General features: G+C 40.5%; 1 long non-coding RNA gene across 4 annotated transcripts in view; it reads left to right on the plus strand.

Annotated features, from left to right (window-relative positions):
* The window catches only part of LOC311582243, a 73,884-nt gene that overhangs the window by 38,216 nt on the left and 13,916 nt on the right, over positions 1–21,752 (plus strand). For 3 of the 4 annotated variants that reach the window (XR_014774046.1, XR_014774048.1, XR_014774049.1), the window contains 2 exons: positions 3,505–3,603; positions 9,670–9,778. This is a non-coding gene — a long non-coding RNA (uncharacterized lncRNA). The remainder of the gene's footprint in view (positions 1–3,504; positions 3,604–9,669; positions 9,779–21,752) is intronic. The other variant, XR_014774047.1, reaches the window with a different exon arrangement.

Genomic DNA, 21,752 nt, shown 5'->3' on the forward strand with positions numbered 1-21,752 from the left:
TTTAGGGCTTTTTTTCCCCTTTGGCTCCAGAATGAATCCATGTCAACTTGCTCCCCCCTTTCCTCTTGTGTGGCTTTCTCGTAGGTGACCTCCATCCGTCTTCTACACTTGTTGCTTGTATATTGACCCGGCAGCTAGGAAGCAATGCTGAGGTAAACTTATAAGAGCAGGCACAAATAGGAGCGTGCTTCCTTGATGAAACAAAGGCAGGTAAGCATTTTCTCTACAGCCACCCTTCTTGAGGTGTTTGCTGGGGGAAATTATACATTTGTTTCTTCTCTAACGTGTATCCAGATCCTGTTGGAGACTTGTTGAGCCCTGCAACTCTGCCTCACCTTTCTCAAGTATCTCAGAGTCATCACCTGAGAAATAGTAGCTCCTACTGAGAATGGCTTCTGAGATATGCGTGCACTGAGCACTGAATGTACTGCCTGCCTCACCAGCCCTCAACCCATGATGCCTTATTAAACCTTCTACTCATAGTTCCTGTGCATCAAGTTGACAAACTGTATGTTTTCATAAGGATATGGGTTTATTCCGTCCTCTGAATAAAGGCAGTTCCTAACACAGGTGGTTACCCAGTTACTCGATCTTGAGGATGATCCACGTGGACCAGCCATGCTGTCAGAATGGCGTTGCTCCTTTTTTTTTTTTTTTTTTAAAGACCGAGTCCGGTGTGTCCACACAGGACTTGGATTCACTATACAGCAGAGGATATTCTTGTCTCTTCCTCCCTAGTGTCCAACTGCTAGAATAATAGTTATGAGCAAGCACAGATTTTTTAAAAAAATGCTTTTTTTTGTTTGTTTTTTGGTGGTGGTGTTTAGCATGAAATGGCTGTATATTAAGAGCTATATCAACTTGACTTTGTAAGAGGGAGAGACTGTTTTCTTTTTGGCAGCAGTTTGCTAGGTCGCTAGTGAGTACCACATTCTACCTTTACACTTAGCCAGTTACTCACTTTGAGGAGAGGATTTGTGGTGTGGAAGAAGATTTTGTGTATTAGTTTGTTTCCCAGATGTAACCAATTAAGAGAGGGCTCATGATCAAGGGGACAGCATTAGCTGTAGATAAGAACAATTCAACAGAACAGAGAAGGTCTTGAGGAAGACGGGGAGGAAAACCGTGCCAGAATAGACATCCTAAAACGTCCATGTGTAGGTGGGTAAAAAATTTCGAGAACCAGTGACACCTAAGAACTGTTTTAAAATAAAAGGTAGGCGCTTGTTTTTGCTAGCATCCTTATAGACACTTTGGACTGAAGGGGAGGGGGGGGAGTCTTCTGCAGGCCATGGCTTTCTTCCTGGTAGTTAGGGCTAGCTGAAGGCACAAGGCAAAGGAAGGAATAAGATGTTTCTAGAACCTACAGACAGTCATCACTTTGTGGCATATCCTTTTTTGAGAAAGAAGAATTCTTCTAAGGACTTCAGAAAAATTAATTGCAACTGACAAAAAAAATAGGACAACTTGAACAAAATGTTCGGAAACAGTAGAAGAATAAGGTTTGAGGGAATATGGACAGAAACTATCTGACTAAGATAAACAAAAAGTTTTGCAAGCCGCTCTGTTCCCGAGCCATCTGACAAATTTCTGTCGCTTCCTGATCTCACTTCCCTCTGCAGATAGGAGACTGTCTGCCTCCCCCCCGGGGGAGATTGTCCTCACAGCCACCTCAGATTATAAGCAAGGAGAATTGGGAGCAAACAGCCTTCACGGGCTCAAAGGAACAAACATCAGTTCCCATATGCTTCTAACTCAATTTTCTCTTCAGCCATGCCCAGCTCTTGTCTCTAGGTAGGCTTTTGGCTGACACTGAAATCAATTCGTTTGTAGCACTGCTCTAGGATCCACGCTGCAGGCTAATGCAAGTAGACAGCCTACACATCACTATTTAAAAGCTGCAGGCTGGCCTTATACAAATAGACTTATACCCTGTAGATAAATAAGTTGTGCGGCTCCACAGGGGATACGCTGCCTGGATGTTGGTGCATGAAGTGTTTTGGCCACTGACGTTCAAGTTCTTGACAAGCCAGCACATTTATGTTTGTGCCATAGAACAAATATAAATGGTATCTCATTAGCTTTTTGTTGCTTTAAACATATTCATCTAGTACCCTGTTAGGAGAAGGCATGTCTGTATAGTTTTTCGGCCCATGAAACATGTCATAAATAATAAAGGAAGAGATTGAATGTGGAATTACACATTAATTAAAATTCATATAAGAGACCTAACACCTAGTGGCATAGTATTACAAGGTTATGAAGGAGTCCGGTGAGGTGGCACACACCTGTAATCCCAGCACTCCGGGAGGCAGAGTTAGGTGGATCTCTGGGAGTTCAAGACCAGCCTGGTCTACAAAGCAAGTCAAGGGCAGCGAAGACTACACAGAGAAACCCTGTCTCAAAAAAAAAAATCAGCAACAACAAAAATAATAATCCTAAAAAATAATGAATAGAAAGGCATAGTCCTGTGTCTTTTCCATTTCCACTGCTGCTTCCTCTCTGCGAGGTGTCTCAGGATGATGACATCTTGGGAGCAGGGAGAATCCCTCACCAGAAGACAAATATCATGTCACTTTGGTTGTATGCATATGGGTTCTCCAGTGGGAATCAAATTTCCATCCTTCGTCCAATCTGTGGTGCTTCATCATAAATTCAAGATCACATGAAAACAGAGAGCATGGCAGGTTTCTCCAATCTGCTGTACATATGGAAATGTGCATTTCCTTGTGATGACTTTGTGGCAGCACGTCCTTTGCCTAAATGACTGTTCTATGGAGTTTTAAAATGACTTCTCCCCTGACAGATCTTATTTTGGTGATTTGCATATTATGATTCAAGCATGGGAAGATGTCTTTGAATATAATCCACTTAAATCCCCAAATTCATATGTGTGTTTAGTTTGCTTTTGCCCAAATCCATTCAAGTAAGTTAACCAACTATTGTCTGGTTACCTATGTTATGGGTATATTCATAGTAGAGTTAAATCATAAGAAATTCCTACTTCTTCAAAAGTACACTTTTATTGGTTGTGGTGTCCTGAATGACTCAATGAATATAACGCAGTAAATAGGGTGACATTAGTTAGCCATGTACAGGCCAATTGACTCTAATTAGGTAAAAAACAAGAGAAACGAGCCAGGCTGGAGGACAACTCGAATAGCTTTGAAGATTTAGTAAAGTGTGGCCAAGCAGAAGAGGGAAGGGTGGGTAATCCATCATGAGCTAGGTGTGGGGCCAAGGCAACCTAGGAGGCGAGTGAGCACAGTCCGTGCTGCAGGCTGTGAAGATAGTGGCTTGTCTAGAAGAAAAATGATTGGGAAGTGTGTCACTTAAGATTAAATGCAAGTGACAGAACAACAATCCCAATTAACAGAGACTGATTTAATGTGGAATTCCATTTCTTGTAGAGATACTCAGAGTTATGGTGGGTAGTAAAAGGATGGTAGGGGTGGGGTGGAGATTTGACTTATATGCACATTAATTAGCCCATCTTTCTTTTAGGTGTATTAATTTAGCTGGGTCTGTAAACAGGCATTGAAAGAAGTGTGCCCAGGATTAAACATTAACAATGAAAATACAGAGCTTTCACCTCAAGAGTAGGTAAGAGAGCATTTATTCTGGAGGCAAATATGAGTGACCATACCTGGTATCACAAATTTAGATCACCTCAGACTCCATGTTCCAATGTGGTAATGGTTTCATGAAGGTTTTACTCAGGAAGTAGCAAGCCAACATGTTTTCCAGATACATGTTCCAAAACATAGGAAGGGTTGGCTACACCAAAGGGAAAGACTGTCTGCTGTAGGCTTTGGCTGGTGTCTTAGATCTTGGCTTGGTGGAAACTAGGAGCCAGTGGTCTGTTAGTATGATATGCCAGGCACCAGGGACTGCAAGGAATAGTTAATAACAGGGATAAAGATGGGGCAGGATTTGGCTCTGGATCTGCAACATTCTAACCTCTTCATAGTCATCAACAACATTCTAATCAGTTCTTTTGACTTTATAGAAAACCCAAGGTAGGTTTTGGCTTCTTTGGGGGTGGGGGAATTTTACTTCACAGTATCAGATATACATAGTGGAGAGAGAGAAGAAGGCATATGAGAAACAGGAAAGGAAAAGAAGAGAGAGAGGGAGGGAGGGAGGGACAGAGGTGTGGGGGGGGGAAGGATCAAAATTCTTGTTAGGTGAAAACCAATAAAGAGATGGGTAATCCAAACAATGTTGTAGCTACACAACCTTGTTCCACCAACTCAAGTCTGTATGTCATTGGGTCAAACATCACCAGGCTGGGGTCCTGATTTACTAATTAATGTCTGACTCTTGTGTACCACCTAAAAGAAGACTTGTTTTCAAGCACATCTGACATTGGGTATCCACCAAACATGCTTATAAAGGCACTTAGAAACAGGGTGTTGCCTCACGTTTGACCTTGAGAAGGATGGCCTCAGACATCATCTGTAATTTCAGGGCATGGCTTGGTCATGCCTCAGCTCTAGCTTTTTACACACTTATCCTAGTTTCACAATGTGGAGGGTCTGGATTTTTGGTCTGATTTGTCCAACTTTTACACTGCTGTATAGGATAAAACTATGTGGAAGGTCATCTATGCAAGATGCCTTTGCCAGTTTCTTACCATCATTCTAGCCAGGAATAGCATACAGAACACAAGAGGTAGTGGGAGAAGGAAACACGCTTCCTTCCTTTAAGGAGGGCCTCCTGGAAGTCGAGGACACAAATCTACTGATATCTCATTGATTATATTGGCCACATTAAGTCAAGTGAGAAATGCAGTCTTCAACTTAGACTCCATGTTCTTAGGTTAAAAACACGGTATCTTTGTTACTACAGAACGTACCATTGGACACAGGAAGCCACTAGTGCCACAGAAAGTGACAAGGATTGCAGGAGACTTCTTTCAGTAGGTCTAGTTCAGAGAGCAGCAAATGTCTTCCATGAAGAACTTGGTAGCAAATATTAAGCTTTGTGAGCCATATTGCCTCTAGTGTAACTACACAGTTGTGTCATTGTAGCCAAAAAGCAGAGCCACAGCAGGCAAATAGTAACGGCTGTCTGCCAATAAAACTTTGTCTAAAAAAAAAAAGCAGTTACAGAATAAAATTGAACCTTTTGTCTATATTATGAATTTGATGTGATGAGTGGGAATCCTGAGCATCTCATAGTAAAGCTACAGGAATGGAGTGCCAGTCAGGGTAGAAGGATCACTGAGCCATTGCTGGGAAAAGAGTCAGTCCTGGTCTCTCATCAATTAGACTTGCAAATTTATGAAGGTTGTTTTTGCCTCACAGGCTAGCGGCCTCCTAATTTTACTAATGAGGGGATTGAGCCGAGACTCTCTCAAGTTATTTTCAATTTAAAACACTGTGGAAGTACCAGAAATAAGAAGTCTAATTGGAAACCTTTCAGGGACCCTGGTGTGAAGGTACTGGGAGAAATGGGAAGATGGTGCCAGGGACATTTTAAAGGAGAAATAAGCAGCAGACAAAGAGTGATTGGCTGGATACGAGGAATTAAGGGAAGTTATGCCATGCTTGCCAGGTTGTGATTGGGATGTAGGAATGGAGGTTCTTGAACACGGTGGATGCTAAGAATGTGGAGGGCGCTGAGGGTGTGGTGGGCGCTGAGGGTGTGGTTGGCGCTGAGAGTGTGGAGGGCGCTGAGGGTGTGGTGGGCGCTGAGGGTGTGGTGGGCGCTGAGGGTGTGGTTGGCGCTGAGAGTGTGGAGGGCGCTGAGGGTGTGGTTGGCGCTGAGGGTGTGGTTGGCGCTGAGGGTGTGGTGGGCGCTGAGGGTGTGGAGGGCGCTGAGGGTGTGGAGGGCGCTGAGGGTGTGGAGGGCGCTGAGGGTGTGGTTGGCGCTGAGGGTGTGGAGGGCGCTGAGGGTGTGGAGGGCGCTGAGGGTGTGGTGGGCGCTGAGGGTGTGGAGGGCACTGAGGGTGTGGAGGGCGCTGAGGGTGTGGTGGGCGCTGAGGGTGTGGAGGGCACTGAGGGTGTGGTGGGCACTGAGGGTGTGGAGGGCACTGAGGGTGTGGTGGGCGCTGAGGGTGTGGCTGGCACTGAGGGGATGGAGGGTGGTGAGAGTGTGGTGGGCGCTGAGAGTGTGGTAGGAACTGAAGAGATGGTGGTTTTCTATCAGTGACAGAAGTATGAGGCAGAGCTGCCTCCAGTGAAAGGTCATGCTGGCTAATGACGTTTCCCCATACCAGGTTTTCCCATTACGCAAAAAGTTGGCAAACTTGTTCCCAAAAGCTCAGACATCAACTATTCTATACTTTCTGGCACAAGCAGGCACTGACAGAGCTCTCCCCATCTGCCATTGGTAGTGTGGGAAAAAAAAATAGAGACAATAGGTAAACAAGCCAGAGTGGTTTTGTTTCAATCAAATGTTATTTATGGACCTTGGAATTCCAATTTATGCAATGTTGATATGTCACAAAGCATTCTTTGGTTTTTTTTTTTCCCTTTCAACCTTCAAAAGATATACAAACTATTCTTAACACATGGGCTGTCCAAAAACATGACAGGCTGAATTTAATACTAGGGACAGTGACTGGCTAGCACATGCTCTGTGAGCTGCAGATCTGTAGCATTGCCTTCTGGGACCGGCAGGGTGTGGTGCTGTCCCCCTCCGGCCTCCTTTCCCTGAGGATAAGGCACCAGACTCTATACTTTTCCCCCTAGCAGGGCTCTGCCTCTTTGAGAATAGGAGCAGAAAGCTGTCTGGATGCCAAACAGTGTCTGCTTACTGATCTCCAGCATTCAGAATTAGCAATTCACATGCTGACACACATAAACTACATATTCCAACACAAATCTTCCTGAGTGATGTTTTGGCCTATTTGATGTTGAATTGATTTGGCTCAAGATTTGGATGGTAAGAGAAAGAGAGAGAGAGCTATTTATCATATTGTAATTTTTGTTTGTTTATCTTTCTGTTTTATGCATTAGAGTCTAAACTGCTCTAGTTAGGGGCCCATGTATCCCCCACAGCTAAGATAGTCTCCGGTGATTGATTGAAAAGAATTTCCAAGCCCTTATATTTATGTAGTTCAATAAATTTAAAGGTACTATGGCATACATCTTTGAAAGGACCTAAGACTATATCCTAAAAGTAATCCTGGGGGAAGCTGGCAAGAGATACTATGCATTTGACAAGATGCTTTGACTAGAACCATTGGTAACAAATGTCCTACTATCTCTTACATCCAACTACACGGTTACAGTCATTACCCTGTCTCGCCTATACTGTTCAGGGCATGGAGGCACGTTCTTCTATTCCATTAGAATCTAACAACAAACATATACATTACATAAAACATTTTAATTTTTCACGGGAGAGAATTCAAGTCCAAAGTCCTAGCTTACCCACTGCCACTTACCTAGTGGCTCTTATCTGAGTCCTGTGGTTGCAGTGGCCACAAAACTAATACTGAAAAGCAGGAGTGCCCAACACTGCTCTTATTCGGAATCTTGCTGGTGAGTTTGCAGGGATTTCACACTTCAGATCAAAACCCTTCTGACAGATGAATATCATTCCCTGGTGCTGTTTTCCTATCATGTCCCTGCGGCTTTGGTATTTAGTGGACTTGGCCAGGGATGAGAACGTGTACACCCCAGAGCAAAGACATCCTGTGAACCTGGGACACGCTCACCCAACTCATAGTAGACAGGAGAATCTGAAAACAAACAAACACCCTCATGTTTGTTATTGAATTTGGAAACCAAAGCACCTAAAATGAGCACTCCAAATTCTTCACTGGGAATATTTGGTTTTCTCACTTTGATGTAAGAAGCATGTGAGAGCTGACAATGTGGCTAGAAAGGAAGCATGGGTTCTTTAATGGCCAGCAGGAAGCAGGGCTCAGTCTGACAGCCGGTGACGTGCCTGAACTTGGAAGTGGACACTTTCTCTGGTGACTTGAAGTGACTACAATTCTCCAACACTTTGACTGTCTCCCATAAGAGTACAGGAGGAGAGGACACAGACAAACTGCATCTGGTTTCCCAACTCATTCATATTACAAAATATTAAATCCAATTGTTTTAAGCTCCTGAATTTTGTGGTTAATTGGTTACACAATATTGGGTGATGAATACACTGTGGTGACTGACCAGCATACATCTCCATTCTGATATCTTTGAGAAAGTGCAATATGTTTCAGTGTTGAGAAACAAAACTATTCAAAACCATGTAACTGATAGCAACTTAGATCACCATGCTTTCTTGCATGGTTCTCCATTTCTCTTCTTCTGCAAATTGTTCATCAGTACAAAAAATGTAAAAAGCAGCAAACTTACAAAAACTGACTAATAGTACATATCTCAATCTTTATGCGCAAACACACATGGCCAGGTTCATCAGGGTGCTAAATTTTGGTAAATTCGGTAAATTTCCTGGTAGTGTTATTAGTTTTTTGCTCTGCACTCAGTGATACCAATTTGTGTTTTGACTTTAATATCATTGAGTATTTTACAAAGAAATCAATGTGAACAACTGGCTAGCAAAACAATAAATGTAAGAACAAAACTAGAGATGGCTGTGTAAGTCCAGGTTTCATGAGCTAGTAATCCTTCCTGGAGATTGTGTGTGTGTGTGTGTGTGTGTGTGTGTGTGTGTGTGTGTGTGTGTGTGTGTTGTAGTGTGCATGTGTGCATGTATGTGTGTGCACATATGTGTGTGTATGAGTGTGTGTATGTGCTTGTCTTTGTGGAGTGTCCATGGCCATAAAAAGCTCTATTTTAGAGAAGATTTCAGTGTAATTGTCTGTAGAAATTCTTTGTCTAATTTTATTCTGGCAGCAATAGAATGGATTCTCCACCTTCATTAGAGGATTATAGTCTAGCAATGTTAAAATGGTGTTTGTCTAAAATGCTAATTATTCATTATTTCCCATAAGCTTTTGGTCTCACAAATCAAAGTCTGAGTCTGTCAATTAGGTTTTTATGTAGTTTTCTTTATTATGATGACAAATAACTTCTGGTGTGACAGGCTACATATGGAGGAGGAAGAGCAAAAATAATTTAATTTTATTTTGAAAAAATTTGAAATATATTTTATTAATTTATTCATATTACATCTCAATTATTATTTTGAAAATTTTTGCACTGAAAAGAAATTAAATATTTATAAGGACAAAACATCTTCCAAGAAGGTATTTTTTAAATTATGATGCATTAATAAAACAACATATCCTATAATCATTTAAACAATAGTGTAGAGTACTCATTATGAGTTAGTAAGGTTTTGCCTTATATGGACTTTTAATAAATGTACATATTCATGGTTGGACACATCCATCCTGTGCTGTTTATAGCCAGTTCCTATTGTTTAACTATCCTCTTCTGTGAAGTAGATGTTTCCTAGTAGATAACTGCTATGAGTGAGTTATTAAGAGAGCCTCCAAGGAAAAATAAAAAAGAATGATTGCTTTTCCATGATGACATGCTGCTTAATAAGGCAATGTTTCTTCCTTCAAGAACTCACTGTTTTGTAGCTCAGGGTAATGAGTGTACACAGGTGGAGACGGGTCCTTGGCATCAGTCATTTCAGGCTGTGAAGGGTGGGCAATATCTCCCCAGTGTCAAACAACTGACAATGTAAATGAAGCTCCTGCATCAGAGTGACTCACAACTTTTGGTTTCATTTTTGCAGATGTACTTTATACAGAAAAGTATAAATGGACATAGATCTTGGGCTACATTTTGAAAGCACAGGAAAGAGATACATATGGAAACCATTAACAAGCTTCGTGTTACCTATGGTTAGTAGGTCCTTTTTCATTTAGCTCTCAAAAGAAATGTTAATATTCATCCTTATAACTATATAATTTATTCATTATTAAGGGCTTAATTTAGGAGATTTAGAGACTTGAAAACATATACAGACACGAAAACAAAATTACTAATAATTTCACAATGTAGTGATTGAAAGTGATTGGTATCGGCTCAGGAGCCCCAAGACCAAGTTCTCAGCCCAAAGGAGATTTATTTGTCCCAGAGGGACAGAGGGCAGAGAATAATAGAAGATGGGAGAGAGAGGATCATGGAGAAGGGGAAGGGAACAAGTGAGGGGCAGCAGGGGTGCTAACCTGGGAGATAACTGACGGCCTCTGCATAGAGAGGAGACAGACATGGCCCATAGGAAAATGACGATTTATAAAGGTGGGAAAACCCTGTGTTAAGATGAAATGTTTAATTTTAATTGGGCATGTTAATTAGGTGAGCCAAAGGGGCCTTTTGATTGCTGGGCTTCCATCCTTAATATCTGGACCTTGATAGTGAGCTTCACAAGAAGAAAGTGGCCAAATAAGGGAACAGACCTTGGTGCCCAGCTTTAGGCAAACATGGCTCTGGAAGGTCTTGCCCTTCTCCGCCATTCCCTCTGCCTTGCTGAAAACTGTTAGATGGCATTCCTAAGCTGGGTACCATGGTCTATTCCTTAATTTGGCCACTTCCTCCTCGTGAGGCTGACTACCAAGGCCCAGCTATCAAGCGTTGAAGCCCGGCATTCACTGGCCCTTGCTCTCACCTAATTAACATGCCCAATTAAAATTAAAGTCCTCAACCTAACATGGGATTCCCTTACACCTTCATAAACTGCCCTTCTCCTAAGCACCATGTCCATCTCCCTTCTATCCAGGGCCAGTCTTTTGTCTAGTCTCTCCCCTCCCAGGACAAATACCCCTCCCCCTTCTCCCTCGCCTTCTCCCCCATCCTGTCTTTGTCTCCTGGTCCCTGACATGTATCCCTCTGGGGCAAGTAAATCTCCTTTGTGCTGAGAACGTGGTATTAGGGGTCCTGAGCTGATATTGTATCCCTATAGGATGTGTACATGCATGTCCCCAAATTTGGCATTTTCTGTATCAGGCAAATTTACTGAATCTTTCTGTGTCTTGGTTTCTTTTATTCTTTTTTTCTCCATTAATTTGTTTATTTATTCACTTTACATCCTGATCCCAGGCCCTCTCCTCTCCTCCCAGTCCATCCCCCACATCCCTCCCCCATTTTCCCCTCCCCTTCTTCTCAGATAAGGGGAAGGTCCCACATGGGTACCAACCCATGCTGGCACATTAAGTCGCTGCAGGAGTAGGTACATCTTCTCCCACTGAGGCCAGAAAAGGCAGCCCAACTAGGGCATGTGATCCAAAGGCAGGCAACAGAGTAAGAGATGCCCCCCCCCTCCCACCTCCACTCTAGTTCTTGGAGCACCCACCTGAAGACCAATCTGTGAATCTAGTACATATGTACAGAGAAGCCTTGGACCAGCCCCTGAATGCTCTTTGCTTGGTGGTTGAGTCTCTGTGAGCCCCCATGGACCCAGGTTAGTTGACTCTCAAGGTCATCTTACAGAGTCCTTGGTCCCTCTGCCTCCCTCAATTATCATCCCCACTCTTCCACAGGGCTTCCTGAGCTCTGTCTAATCTTTGCCTGTAGGTTTCTGCATCTGTTTCCATCAGCTGCTGGGTGAAGCCTCTCGGGAGTTATGCTAGGTTCTTGTCTGCAAGCCTAGCATAGTATCATTAGTACTGTCAGGTGTTGGCTCTCTCCCATGAGGTGGGTCTCAGGCTGGGCCAGTCATTGGTTTGGCATTCCATCAATCTCTGTTCCATCTTCGTCCTTGTGTGTCTTGTAGATAGGACAACGTTTGGATCAAAGGTTTTCTGGGTTGGTTGGTGTCCTTATCCCTCCACTGGAAGTCCTGCCTGGCTACAGGAGGTTGCCACTTCAGGCTCTGTATCCCCTGCTCCTAGGAGTCTCAGGGTGACCGCCATAGTCTTCCTGGAGCCTCCCCTATCCCAAGTCTCTGACATATCCCAGAGACCCCCCCCCCCCGCACCCAGATTTGTGTTCTCTCACCTGGTCCCCTCCCCTCTGCTCTCCCTAGTCCTAATCCCCGCTGCTGCTCTCCTCCCCATCCCCTCTCCTCCCCAGTCCCCTCCAGTGTCTTGGTTGCTTATTCTCTAAAATGTGATAATAATAACATTTTAATTGTGTTCCTATGATGGCTTTTAAAAATGCTTACACACATAGGAACCTGGAATATAATAAACAGAAAGTTGTTTTTCATATTATGTAAACATAGCTTGATTATAATTGAGTCTACATTAAAGTTAAAAAAACATTTAACTTTATTTAAGTATATTGGAAAATCATATCTAGTTCTTCATGAAATTGTATCCTAGTATCATCTAACTGACTAAATGTTATTTTGTTAGATGACTGCATTATGATTTATTGAATGGATATATTGGTTTTGCCATTGTCAATAGTGCTGATACAAGGACCCTGGTAACATTAGAATGTGACCTCAGCTCTATGGGCGTGAAAGCAACAGGCTCCAGAGTTGGAGACCAGCCTGGGCTGTATAGTGAGTCTGTCTCTTAATTACTTGAATAATTAATTAATTAACATCAATAAACCTCATTGGCCTTTTTATGTCAAACTTTACTATGGATCTGACTATTTCTTTAAAAAAAAAAGTCTATGTATGGGGAAATTCTTGGATTATGTTGCATTTAAGGTATAAAACCTTTTTGTAAATGTTGTCAAATTGCTGATTCATACTTCATGGTGAATCTATGAGATACTGTGTTCTGAGCCCAGAGAATACCACTAGTATCACTCAGTGAATCATCGAATCAATCAGTCAATCAAACAGAATCAGCCTATCATCTTGTTCCACTCAGCTAAAAACCAGAATGAACAGCAAAGCCAGCATCCTGTGACAACTGCACAGGGGTGAATATATTTTAACTTTTATATTTAATGTCTTGTGTTGATGGCTTTTTAAAGTACTTAGCTATAATTCATTTTTGTTTGTTTGTGTTTGTTTGGCCCAGTTGGTCATCTTTGAAATCTTTATTTAGTTGCCTTTGCATATTGATTTCCAGTGATTTCCATGTAAGAAAATAAATAGAAACTTTTTTCATCATATATATGTCCTCCATTAAGGACAGATACATTACCAAGGCACAGCAACCCACTGCTCTATAAAACAGGTGGACTAAGCCAAAGGGCTCTCTTTTTCTTTTTTATTCTCTTCCTTCCTTCCTTCCTTCCTTCCTTCCTTCCTTCCTTCCTTCCTTCCTTTCTTTCTTTCTTTTTTTCTTAAGTAAAGGTTAACTGAAACAATCACATCACTCCATGTCTTGGCTGTTGTAGCACACAAAACAAAATGTAAGTGGAAGTTTTCTTTAATTTGCTCCAACATGAGGGCTTTCAATACTGTTAAACTTGTTTTTTAAACTAGGTTTAAACAGGGATGTTACTGGATGCAACACTATTGGCTATCATTTTCACAAGGGACTACCATGAGCTTTAGGACTTTTCCAGAATTGTATGTAAGATACAGCATAAAACAAAGTACCACATGATCATATGCTACATAGAAAATTCAAGAGAACCTACAACTTTGAACTTATACACGAGGCAAGTAGGTTGGCTGACCACAAAAACTATTCACAGAAGGCAATAGCATTGGAGACTGGAAAGACAGTTCAGTGGGTTCCAGAGGACCAGAGTCTAGTTCCCAGCACCCACATCTGGTGGTTTACAACTCCCCTTAACTTCCGATCCAGAATACCAGGTATACTCTTTTAATATGTGCAAGTACTCTCATACATGTGACATCCATATACGAATAAATAAAAGTAAATCTTAAAGTCTTTCTAGGCACCATCAAAATTAATTAGAATATGTGATGCTAAAAATTGATTTGATAGACTCCAACCCCAGAAGTAGGTGGCCACCATAAAAATCTTTATTTTGGGGGGAAGAGGGAGCTTTTGTTTAGACTTTCTTGTCCTATTGATTTTCTGTTTGTTTTGATTTTCATGTTTTTGTGGGTTTATTTTTGTTGTTGTTGTTGTTGTTGTTGTTGAGAGGCAGAGAGAGACAGAGAGACAATTTGTGAAGTTGGATATATAGGAAGGTGAGAAGGAGCTGGAAGGATTTGGGGAAGGGAAATTATTAAAATGTTTATAATTTTTAAAATAAAAATTAAAAGTCATTGATAGAGCAAAAGAAAGACTTCCATAATATCTAAAAGTTAACAAAAGTCATTTAAGGCTGTCTTAGAGAAAAAAGTTAAATGTCTTATTGAGATGGTTATAAACAAATGGAATAAATATCATGTGGTTGGTAGAAAAACTAATCATAGTACATATTTTCTGTTTTGTTCATATTTATTAGTGAACTCAGTATTATTCTAACAATACAAAAATACTTTTCTTGGTGCTTGCTTAATTCAGATGGAATAGTGAAAGACGAAGAGTAGCCACAATATCTTAAAAGGAAATAAAGGAAATGATAAGAGGCGCCATGCTTTTTACTCCAACAGGATTCAACACTTACAAATAGTCATTGTTAAACCAGTGGACATTGATATTACATTATGTGACTAGGTCAAATTGAAAAAAATTTAAGATCCACAAATAGGCCTATATTTATTTAAAACTGTTAAGGAAGGAGTTTTCGCTGTAGTGAAATGTTGACTTCAGTATACAGTGTTGTGACCAAATCATTATATAAGTGGAAAGAGTAAAATAATAGTCCCAATGTGTGTCTGATTTTCACTTTTTTTTAAAAAAAAGCACAATTCTACCTTAGGTAAAATAATTAGAGGATGGTCTTTATGACACCAGGTGATGACAAGTTTATTAAATAAGACATAAAATACACAAGTCATATTGATTAATTTCTCTGACAAAAGACCTAAGTGTGAAGATAAATCACAGATTTAGAGAAAGTAAATGATGAGTATGGGAAACACGAAAGCTGTCTATACTACCAGAAAAGCAGCATATCCATCTATCCATTTATCCAGTCCTCCATTTGTCAACCCATCCACCTACCTATTGCCTGTGATTCTAAGAAGGTGAATAACCAATACCATGAAAATATGTTCAACTTCAGTACTTTTCACCAGTTAGGGACTATCAAGAGGGTGTTGTCCTATCAATTATCTGTATGGGGGACATTTTAATATAAAAGAACCAGTGGAAAATAGGTTAAATACTAAAAGAACATCAAGAGGATCTATAGAAGTAACGCCTCGGGTGAGCTCTCCTTCTGTCAGCACAGTTTCTCCCTCTCCCCTCTCTTGCCCGTGCTAGAAACCCTAGTACTGGGTGACCGTATCTGCTTCCGGCCACACCCTTGGTCTCTGACCAGTGCTGGTGAGCTGCTGGAAAAGGTTGCACCAAGTCTGTTAAGTCAAACCTCGTTCTTGGGATGCCTCGGACAGGTCACTGACTTCTACTGTCCCCATGGGAACGGTCCGTATTCACCATCCCTCCAGGCTCCCCTCTAGGATCTCTTCTGGAGAATTTCAAGTCTCTCTGCCCACATTAAGGGCTGCTAAGCTTACGTACCTCTGCAATAAAATTTGGTCCTAATAGCCCTTAAATGACAGATCCAAGGATCCAAAATGGAATTTTTTCCATTATGGCCAGTAACTGGGGAAATGGAAGGAGGCACCCTATGTTCAGGCGTTTTCTCTTCTTTGCTCTCCCAAACTTTTCAAATGTACACCTACAGGGATGTTCCCCCATAACCTACTTGGTCTTCTGCATATATATATATATATATATCCTGGAATCCCGCCAGATTTCCTACAACCAAAACAGTGCCAAGGCAGCTACTAGCTACTCACAGGTGCTCCAGTTCAACCTCACAGATTGTGCCAGCTGGACCTACATTATCCCTGTCAGCCGCAGATGTTCTCAGACCCTGAACAGCTAACCCAATAGCCTGCTGTTCCCAGACTTGGCCTACATTTCAGCCTTTGGCCCCCTCTCACTGCCCTAATGTCTGCAGGAAACAGGCAAAGATGTCCTTCACCGCTTATCCAATTGTTATCAACAAAAGGCTGGAATGGTGTGCTTCAGACCCAGGACAAATAGCTCCAGGTTCTCCCAGGACTCCTTGGTTCCTATCTGTTGCAGGGCATTGCTGGCATTCCTCACTCTCTACCTTGAACCTTCCTGGACAGGGGCTTTTCCTTTCCCTTCACCGTATAATCCAGACATTTTGTTGCTGTTCCTCCCTCCCTCCCTCCCTCCCTCTCTCTCTCTCTCTCTCTCTCTCTCTCTCTCTCTCTCTCTGTCTCTCTCTCTGTCTCTCTGTCTCTCTGTCTCTGTCTCTGTCTCTCTCTCTCTCTCTCTCTCTCTCTCTCTCTCTCTCTATCTCTCTGTCTCTCTCTGTCTCTGTCTCTCTCTCTCTGTCTCTCTCTTTCTCTCTCCTTCCCTCCATCTGTCTTTTTCTCTGTCCTCCTGAGGCACCCGTCCTCAGGTGCCTCATATAGTGATAACATCTTTACTTTGGCCTGTAATTTAGAGTGGTAGGGGAAAAAAAGGAGTGGATAAGCTACTCATAGTCAGTTAAACCAAGAGACCTGAAATGTAGAGTGATAAGGGAACAAAGAAGTAGGCCAGCTGTACTTAATTAAGTCCAGACAGGCAACCCATTTATGACTTGTGTATCTTAGCTTATATAAAGGTTAACAGTGATTTTCTGCTTATATCTTTTACTGGCTAACAGACAAACATGAAATAACTGAATAAGCAGAGGTTCTGAGTTAGGGTTAGGGTTAGGGACCTTGCCAGAAAGATGGAACTTGTTCCTGAGATGGCTGGACCAAGGAAACTGTCTCCCAGCAGCATATTGATATGCTATCCCAGCCAACAAAATAAGCCAATTTAAGTCAAATTAAAAGTTTTAAAAGGGCAGGTTTATTTGGCACTGGGGGCTCCTGGAGAGTCCACCAGCCTCAAGGGATGAAGCCAGAGGAAGTCTGCACCCAAACTATGGTGGGAAGGGTTTTTAAGAATTGTAGGTGAAGGAAAATGATGTGTCTGCCGCCCCCTGGACTTGTGCCCACAAATGGCCATCTGGGGTGGAGGGAAGTTGGCGACTCCAAGTGAGGGGCACTGGGACAGTGTCCAGAATGCCAGGAATAAGGAGCTAGGCCTTGGAGGTTTTCTTCAGAGGTGGAAGGGTTGGAGAGAGATAGAATGGGGTTTACCAGATCATGGGTCAATCAGAGATCCCAAATGAACACATACCATCTCCACATGTTATGAGAGGTCATCCTCAGGGAGGAGGCTTCCAAGTTATTTCCCATTCTTTTCTGCCAAGACCTGTGCACAATAGTGTCTATCAGTAGGATAGTACCTTTAAGTTTTGAGAAGGAACCAAAGACAGTAGCAATGCCCCATATTATTTTGGGAATCTCTTTAACTCCCTGGACCAATCTCAGTGGGAAGTTTCCCATGCCCAGCACTGTCACACTCACTTTTGTTAGTCACGGCTTTTAAGAGAAGCATCATCACCTCAAGTGGCATAACTTCTTTCAGCACAATATTTTGTGTATTAGACACACATAAAATAATGCTTCCCTATCCTTTCTCAAACACATGTATATTTAAATTCTTACAGAGAAGCAGAACTCTTTGAGATACAGAACAATATTCACAATGGAGTTTTATCTAATCAGTGATGAAAGTCTGTATTTAAGAAGAACTTGGAATGCAGTTGTTTCTGTTATTGCTTTGGTGGTAAAAAAAAAATATGAGTAATAGAGAATAATGCAAAAAGAAAAAAACTTCAAGGTGACAGCCTCATTTCAAACAGAAGGAATTCTAAGGATTCGTTGCGCCTTTGTTGAAGGTCACAGAGCCTGCTTTACTTATGTGCAATATAATGCAGATGGGCATTAAAAATGAGTAGTCTTATTTAATTTTAATTTGCTTTACATTTTATTGCAATATCTGCCATGGAAGTCATTCTAAAGGTGATTTTGAAAATATGGCCAAACCAAAAATAGAGATCATTATTATAATGGCTAGCACATTTTCGAAGAGGTCAAATGCTCTTTCAAAGAATTAATTAAAATTTGTGGCTCTCTAGAGAAGTAAATAAATATTATTCCTCTTACGGAATAGTAATCTTGGCCAAATAAAGTATTGTGTTGATGTGAACTTTAGATAAGAGTCAAATGGTCGACCGTTATCTAGAGTGTTTAGAAAACTGAGTATTCTTCATCATGTTCCCTAGTATAGCTACCATGTACAGACATTTCTGTGGGTTAGTAAGTAAAAACACAATAAAAATAAAAATTCATAGTGGCTGGAGAGATGGTTCCATGCTTAAGAGCATTGGCTGTTCTTTCAAAGGACCCAAGCTCAAATTCCAGCACCCACTTGGCAGTTCACAACTGTATTTAATTTTAGTCCCAGGGGATCTGACACTCTCACACAATCATACATGAAGTCAGAACACCAATAATAATGATAATGATAATAATAATAATTTAAAAATCAGATAAAATGCAAGCAAAGCAATAAAACAACAAATGAAGCTTAGCGCTATGATTTTAATCTTTATCTATTGGTGTGTGTGTGTGTGTGTGTGTGTGTGTGTGTGTGTGTGTGTGTGTGTTGAGAATGTTGAATGTATAAGTGTATGCATATCCCTTGTAGGGCCTCACAAAGGCCAGGAGTCAGAAAAGGGTATTGGGTACTCTAAAGCTAGAGTTACAGGCTTTTGTAATGTGATTGACAAGCAGTCGAGAAAAATGAAATCAGGTAGTTTGCAAGAGCAGTGACTACTGTTGAGACTCCAATCTGACTTTAATATTTAAAATAAAGCACTTCCTTGACTTTGAGGGTTTTGTCTATTTTAGCTACATTTTCCTGTTCTATCCTTTGTTTTTATTTCTTTGAAAATGATTGTGAATTATTGCTAAGTATCTATAGACATTTTCAGTTTATGATTTGACACATAAAATATGTTTAGCTGTGTGGAGAAACTTAGTCTTGAAATATTGAGTTCATTTCCAAGAAAGTGAGTAATGTATGTACCCATGTAAATGAATTGCTCATTAAAAGCATGTGTATAGTTATGTTCATTGAAAAATGAAAAACATTTCAATGAGAAAATTTAACAGTATACATAAACATTTGGAAAAATGGTATTTTAGAACACTTTAAAGTGTAAATCACCATATTTCAGGGCAGGATGTAAGTTTTTCAGGTTCTATAATGTATAGTACATAATTATTTGATTATATTGCAACTATGAAAAATATACAACTAATCTATTGAAAACTATAGCATTTTCACTATAAAACAAAGGCTATATATTAATAACACATTTTAGTGGTGATGCAGGAATTCACATGTGTCTAAAAGTGAGAGTTTCCTAAATTTCATGGACTAGATGAATTAATCATTAACATAATAAAACATTGGGCTTTGTTTATGGACTTTACATAGGAATTCATTTTTATTAAAAATATTTTACTATTGCTTCAACTAATGTATAAACTAACTACAAAATCTAAAGAATAAATCCAAAATATATCCATTTTAAAGTGTAATTTAACAAATTTTTCTCAGAAATCAATTTAATGGACTATTGCTGGACCACATTTTTCTTCTCCTGAGAATATTATATCAAGATAAAAAAGTTAAGCTATTAGAGTTGAGATAGGATAGATATTGAATTTCATTTGAAAATTTAGACCCAACAAGACAGGAAAGACACTTACTTCAAACTGGACTAAAGCAGATGGCCAATTCACTACGAATATAACATGTATAGAACTCATTATTCTCATGATTGTCACATGGTTCTCACTGATGTACATAGTTTGTTTTATATATGTGTAATAAAATAAATGTATCATTAAAAAAGAGAACCTATACATGGTGAGTACTTATAGCAATAAGTTTAATTAATATAAAACAGCATTAATGCAGTGGTTGGACCACGGAGTTGGCAACATCCATCTCTACACTTACCCTGCCAAAATCATCATCCCATAAGTGCATTTGTCAGCTACTTCTGAATTGGGGAATTTCTTGTCAAGATTTCTTTGGGGAAAGTTTAATTTCCTTTTTAAAAAAAAAACAATTTCTCCATTTACTCAAAATAATTACTTCTGAAACTTTGAGGAACTGTAAAACTCCATAGTCATCACCTCGACCACATACTTTATTGCTTGTCACTGAAAGAGAATGAACATTTATGATTTACACTGTATTGGAGAATTTCTCACTTCTGATGTGAAGTCTCCATTTCTGTTTTTTATTTCATACATGTAATCCAGTGGTTACTACATTGTAGTCAATTAATACAGCCTTCATCTCACATCTTTTGTATGTGGCAGGAGCATGTCAAATCTATTTTCTTAGTGCTTTGTGCTTTGTAAGCACCTGATTTGCTTTGCAGTCTCCATTTTATCCTCTTCTTCTTGAGCAATTTATTTAATGTCCTCCACCTTAACCTTTAGGAATTGACAGACCTATCAATTCATGGTGAGTGAGAAGCTGTTCCCTGGGCAAAACAGGTTCCTTCTCTGTGACATTTCCCTCAGCATACATGACAAGTCTGTGGTTAGTCTTCACTAGAGCATACCTTCTGTTTGAACTGCCAACCAGCTTTCAAATGCACAGACTCTTAAACTAGCCTGAAAGGAGAGATGGCAACCAGCACATCATGAACTTTCTGCCTGTTGATTCATATGGACCATTCAAACTGTAGACTATGGTTGGTTAACACAGATATGACCATCTTCACCAAATACTGTGAGTCAGGAGTCACAAATGAAAAAGTCTAGATTCTAAAGATGCATAACACATTATTTTGCAATGTCATGTATGAGACTATTCACATATGGATCTTGCAGTAGTAACAGTCATACACACACACACACACACTCACACACACACACACACACACACACACACACACACACACACAGAATTTATTTTCTGTTGGTGGCTGTGATTCTCCCTTACATTTCCTGGACATCTATGTCCAGGACTCAGGTTTATGGAGTAGTTGAGATTTACAACATCAATGACTTAGTTACAAAGGACAAAATGCTAGTGTAATGCAAGAAAATCAGATACTTATTTTTTTTCCAGCCCAGACCCTAAAATTTTATTTTCTTATTGTGTCTTTCTCTGGACTCATTAACAATAAATTGGTAGCATGCTCCCCTCTTGAATTTGGGGCTAGTTTAAGAAGCACTGGAGACTAATGCTGCTTAAGGCTCATCTCTGGTTTAAATTCTTATTATTCAAAGTTTGGGCCAGTGCCCAGCACCTTCAAAAGTGCATTGGAGCTTAGGAGAAATATAACATCTAGGGCCCCAGCTAAGAGCTATCAAACACAAATCTTCATTTTAAGAGGACCTTTAATTTTTAAGTACATTAAAACTTGAGCAATAGCAATATACAACACATTCTCTCATAATTATTCATGAAAACTCTTGATGTGACAAAAAGTAGGCCAGGAAAATATCCACCCACAGGAAGATATAGCCAGTTCCATGGAAATGGGTAAAGATAAATAGGACTCTTAGGAAGGCACCAAGAAGTAGGCCCAGTGATGTAATTTATAACCCAGAAGCTTGTGTTCATGCCACGAGTAATCATTTCCATTGTTAGACATATTTACTAATCTAGTTTACTCATGGATTCCACTTTTATCCTCTTTAGTAAAGAGATGTCTATGCTCTCTTGTATATAACTTGTGTTCAGTCAGGTAAACATATGCCCTATACTTATCTTATCTCCAAGGTTGAGGTAAACATACCACCTGTGCTCTTCTTGGCCATCGTTAGCTCCAGTGTTTCCCTAATTAGGCATTCTCCTCAGCATCTCCCCTGGGGTTGTCCACTCCAGGATATCTTAAACTGTATTCACTCATCACCTCTTTCACCCAAGA

The sequence above is a fragment of the Acomys minous genome (genome assembly GCF_964271855.1).
Source record: "Acomys minous genome assembly, chromosome: 13".
NCBI classification, from domain to species: domain Eukaryota; kingdom Metazoa; phylum Chordata; class Mammalia; order Rodentia; family Muridae; genus Acomys; species Acomys minous.